The sequence below is a fragment of the Trichechus manatus genome, unplaced genomic scaffold (genome assembly GCF_000243295.1).
Source record: "Trichechus manatus latirostris isolate Lorelei unplaced genomic scaffold, TriManLat1.0 scaffold00132, whole genome shotgun sequence".
In the NCBI taxonomy this organism is placed as follows: domain Eukaryota; kingdom Metazoa; phylum Chordata; class Mammalia; order Sirenia; family Trichechidae; genus Trichechus; species Trichechus manatus.
The window spans coordinates 3,052,503-3,058,037 of NW_004444068.1; the positions used below are offsets into that span (position 1 = coordinate 3,052,503).

Consider the following 5,535-nt stretch of genomic DNA (forward strand, 5'->3'; position numbering starts at 1 on the left):
GTGTGTGTGTGTGTGTGTGTGCATGCATCCGGCAGGAGAACCTGAGTGCATGGCTCTGCCACTGGGGGTATTTCTTCACTGGGGACACTTCTTCAGTGAAAGAGACTGAGAGGAGCTTGAAGCGTGGGGAAGTCGCCCCAGCTTGCCACTTATTTTTTGGGTGCTCTCCTGACAACAGACTGACTTCACCTCTCTGAGTCTCAGAATCCTGGGGATAAGAGTATGAAGGGTGGCCAGGAGGAGCAGGCAGCATCGCAGGCAGAGCGCCTGGCAGAGAGTAGGTACGCGCTGTGTTGGCCTGCCCAGGCTCTGGACGGATCATACAGAAGCCCGCCTGTCATCATCTACACATGAAAATGCATCCTTTCTCCTGAGCTGCTGCTTCTGCCCCACACCGTGGTTCCTCTTCCAAATCCTGGCCGTTGGCACTTCCCTCCTCGCAGGCCCTGTTCCCAGCAGTCAGAGCAGGCAGCCACGTCCACAGTCACATTTATGGCTTCTGCACCACAGCGAGCCTTTTGGGGGGCTGACTCAGCAGTTGTGCCCCTGCCTCTGCCCCAGGTTCTCCAGCCTGGAACATGTGCCTCAGCTTCTGTTGGGCCCCACCCCAGGAGACCGATCATCAGCCAGGATCTCTGACTCTGTGGCCTCAGCTCTAGCCCCAGTTCTCCAGAGCTCCCTTTCCCCTTTCCATGTCTAAGCAGGAGGCTCCCAGAAGTCACTCACCGTAGATGCCAGGGGCTGCGGGGAGGGGAAGTAGGGGTAACTGCTTAATGGGTACAGGGTTTCCTTTTGGGGTAAGGAAAATGTTTTCAAATTACATAGAGGCAGGGTTGTACAATATTGTAAATGTACTAAATGCCACTGAATTGTTCACTTAAAAATGGTTAACTTTATTTTATGTGAATTCCACCTCAATAAAAAAAAGAAGTCATGCAATCCTCGGGTTTCCTTTCTTCTCCACATATTCCTCCACAGGAGCTCTGCACATGCACCCCTGGGGTCTACTGTGGCTCCTCCAGACTCGACTTCAGACTCGTCCAAGTCACGCCAAATGACAACCGGGACTCTGGGCCCCGATCAGGAGCCCCGCAGCCTGCCCACACGCAGCCCAGAAAACCAAGTCCAGGGGAAGAGTCACCCTGCAACAGCAGGGAGCTGGGCTCTGGGATGACGGCCCACTCGGCAGGGCTTTCACTTCTCCAACCCCCAAACATCTCTCATGTCCCACCGCCTGCTGTGGAAAAGATGCACCTGGCTCGATACGGCACCACAACCAAATCCACTTCCTAGAAATGCTTCTGGGGGAACAACTGAAAGACTCCAGACTGAACAGGTAACACTTACCAGTCACCACAGGTCTGCTGGGCACAGCCTTCGTCCCACTGTGCTAAACCCGCAGAGCAAAAATATCTTAAACCCAGAAATAGAAAGATTACTCTGAATTCCTGATGAAGCAGCAAAAAACAAAAGGAACCAAAAACCCCAGCTAATTAATTCAACCTTACAACAGATCTGAACAGTGGAGGGGAAAAAAAAAAAAAAAGATTTTAGAATATAATTGAGAGAAATTACTCGTTAATAGGCAGTTCCCATTACACTGTGGTAAATACCATTTCTGAATTAAGAGGGAAAAGGAACACATCAAAGGCATTTTTACAAGCTACCATTCTACTACCAGAGATCTCCCAATCCCAAGCCCTGGCCCGTTTTTACCTTGCAAGAGCTAAAAATGCTATGTCTAGTGACAATCATGGGTCTCAGGGTCCCTTCAAAGTGTACCAAGTTTAGAGTTTTAAGCATGACATGACTGCTGGAAAGAACATGTGCATTCAATTATCTTTCATTTGTGCACTTAAACTACTATGACCAGAAATAGAAAGGTGGTATTAAAGAAAATGCTTTAAATGTATTCTATACCTTGATTTTTTGGTCCTAATCATTTTGGCCTAGGTAAATATAGTATTATAATTTAAAAAAAAACCCTCAAGTCTATAATTGTGAACTAAATATGAACCAAGCAAAGGTAAAAGCTACATATTAATTAGTCGTCTCTTTCCAAAGTCACCTCAAAGTGGAGTTTAATTGCAAAATCAAAGATGCTTAGCTAACAAGAAACCAAACTTGAAGTCTGATGAATGACAGATGGACAGACTCCAGAGCTGCCTGAAAACCTCAGGTGGCAGAATAGGCACCAAGGATACTGACCCCCAGTATCTGTCTCTCCTTCCTCTTACTAATAGAACCCTCTGGGTTTTAGCTGGAATTATGGCCACCCAGCCAGAGACAATATTTCCCAGATTCCCTTGCAATTACTTGTGATCACGTGATCAAGTTCTGGCCAATGAGTTGTGACTCGAAATAATACGTACAATTCCAGGTCAAAGAAGGGTGTCATGGGCTCAAAGCAGGTACTTACATTCTAAGGTCCTCCAGTTACTTTGCAGGCTTGGTTCTAAAGGTTGAAACCAAATTCATTCACTCAGCCAGCCATTCATTCATTCAGTCCTACATAGTTTCCAAGGGCCAATATATACCAAGCACCATCCAAAGTGCAAGGACTCAGGCTGAGTAATACTCAGTCTCTGCCATCTTAAAGCTCACAGCTGAAATGTACTGAAGTGTTTAAAGAAGAAATGACATGAGATCTGGATTTGCATTAAAATATTCTAGGAATATAAAAAACTCTTGAGGGGGAACTGATGAAACAAGCTTGGTAAATGTTGATAACTGCTGAAGCTGGGTCATGGATCCTTGTGGGTTCATTTTACGATCCTCTTTGCTTTTGTGTATGTTTGAAGTTAAAAGAAGGAAAGGAAAAAAAAAAAAAAGGAAGCTCACAGTCTGGTCAGTGAAGTCGTGAGTATGCAGACCGTGATGCCATATGAGACCAGTGCTATGAAAGAGGGAAGCCAGTGGGCGTGATGGCTAGGCTTCCTGAAGGAGGCAATGCCGGAGCTCAGTCTTGAAGAGCAGACTGAAGTTGGTGCATCTAAGATTGCATCTTAGGAAAATAGAACGAATGAAACGGACTGCACTAAATAAGACTGTACTCTGGGGTGTGGGCAGGACTGTAAGAGGCAGAGAAGAGAGGTGAGAGCTGAGTTAGCCCAGGCACCCCTGCAACAGCCACACAGTGAGTCTGCCGAAAGCCGGCTGCTTAGGGAGGCCCCAGGGGGGCTGGGCTGGGGAGCCTTCGCCTCGTCTGGGTGTGCTCCTCCACTGCAGGCTACAAGGGTCTCACTCCCTCTAACCACTGACCTCAAGGAGTCTCACCACCAAGGGGATGAGACAACACACCCACTAACAGGCCCACTCCCTCCCTGGAGCCCCCTGTGGGCCTGACAGAGCTGACTGGTCTCTAGGTCAGGGCAGAAGGAGGGGTCTGATCCCAGGATCAACGTCCCTGAGCAGTGCTAGTTTGAGGGACAGGTCTACTTTGTGGACTGACTCTCATTTTTCAGGGCCAGGGCTCTCTCTTACCAGTACCAGGCCTCCTTTGGGGGAAGGCCTAGAGGCTGCCCTGCCCCTCTCAGCAGGTGACACCACCTTAAAGGATGCTTAATCCTCATGGGGTACGCATCCCCTTGAACATTTTGACCCCGAATGATATTCCCAAGGCACTCTCTCGCCCAGGTACTCTCCTGAAGAGCTGCCTGTCTTCTACCCTGGAGTAGGGAGGGGTGGTGTAACCAACGATGCTGTCATACCTAGATGTGACCCAGAGCAGCAGCAGCCACCCCCTGGCAATGGGGGAGCCAGCAGGGGTCCAAGGCATCACTAACATCACTGTCCAACCCAAAGTCAACCAGTTGCCATTGAGTCAATTTCAACTCATGGTGACTCCATGTGTATTACAGTAGAACTGTGCTCCATAAGGTTTTCCACGCCTGATTTTTTGAAAGTAGATCACCAGGCCTTTTTTCCGAGGCACCTCTGGGTGGTCTCGAACCTTCAAACTTCCTGCTAACAGCCGAATGTGTTAACCGTTCGTACCACCCAGAGACTCCACAACTCCTGCTTTCAGGGTCCGCTGTGATCTGGCCACAGCCCACAAGTCCCACCTCATTTCCCAGTCCTTCCCTCAACAGGTAAGCATGAGGGCTCAAGGGTCAGCTGGCTAGGTCTAGAGCCCTCTCCCACCCCTTACTGAGCCACAGTTTTCTCATCTATGAAATGGGAACAATCACAGGAATCCATTTCATAGGCTGTATGAGTGTTAATTGGTTTAATATGTGTAAAGCACACAGCACAGTACGTGGCTGCTACTAGAAGGAGCTCCACAGATGTTAGCAGTGATCGCTCATACAGTTTGTTTTAATTTTTTTTATTATACTTTAGATGAAGGTTTACAGAATAGTTTCTCATTAAACAGTCAGTACACATATTGTTTTATGACATTGGTTAACAACCCCACAACATGTCTACACTCTCCCTTCTCAACCTTGGAGGACTTTTTTCTGGTGCAAATATACATAGCCAATGTTACATCATTTCAAAAGTTTCTATATGTACAATTCAGTGACATCGATTACATTCTTCCAGTTATGCTGCTATTCTCACTATCCTTTTTCAAAGTCTTCCATCACCATTATCTTCAACGCACTGCCCCCTAGGCTTCCCATCAAACCTTTTGAGCTGCTGTTATCAACTGGATCTCACACAGAAAATTCTTTTTTTTTTTTTTGTACCTTAAATGAAGGTTTGCAGAAAAAAGTTTCTCATTAAATAGTTAGTACACATATTGCCCTATGACAATGGTTAACAACCCAACATGTCAACACTGTCTCTTCTCAACCTTGGGTTCCTTATCACCAGCTTTCCTGTCCCCTCCTGCCTTCTAGTCCTTGTTCCTGGACTTCTGTGCCTCATTAGTCCCATTTCGTTTTACGAGGCTGTCCAATCTCTGGCTGAATGGTGAACTTCAGGAGTGACTTCACCACTGAGCTAAAAGGGTGTCCAGGGGCCATACTCTTGGGGCTTCTCCAGTCTGTCAGGCCAGTAAATCTGGTCTTTTTTGTGTGTGTGTGTGAGTTAGAATTTTGTTCTACATCCTTTTCCAGCTCTGCCCAGGACTCTCTACTATGAGCCCGGTCAGAGCAGTCAGTGGTGGTAGCCAGGCGCCATCTAGCTGTACTGGACTCAGTTTGGTGGAGGCCGTGGTAGCTGTGGTCCATTAGTCCTTTGGACTAATCTTTTCCTTGTATCTTGTTCTCTTCATTCTCCCTTGCTCCAGAAGCGGTGAGACCAGTGGAGTATCTTAGATGGCTGCTCACAGGTGCTACTCACCAAGGTAGAATGTAGAACATTGTCTTTATAAATTGTGTTATGCCAACTGAGCTAGATATTCCTCAAGACCATTGTCCCTACAGCCCTCCGCCCAGCAATTCAGTCCCTCGGGGAGTTTGGAAGTGTCTATGGAGCTTCCATGACCTTTCCTTGTACAAGTTGTGCTGGCTTCCCCAGTACTGTGTACTGTCTTACCCTTCTCCAAAGTTACCACTTATCTATTGTCTATTTAGTTCCCTCCCCACC

The 5,535-nt window shown here is 47.4% G+C and overlaps 1 protein-coding gene across 2 annotated transcripts in view; it reads right to left on the reverse strand.

The window, feature by feature from the left end:
- Positions 1 to 5,535, reverse strand: part of PXYLP1 (2-phosphoxylose phosphatase 1) — an 82,926-nt gene that overhangs the window by 49,699 nt on the left and 27,692 nt on the right. The window lies entirely within an intron of this gene.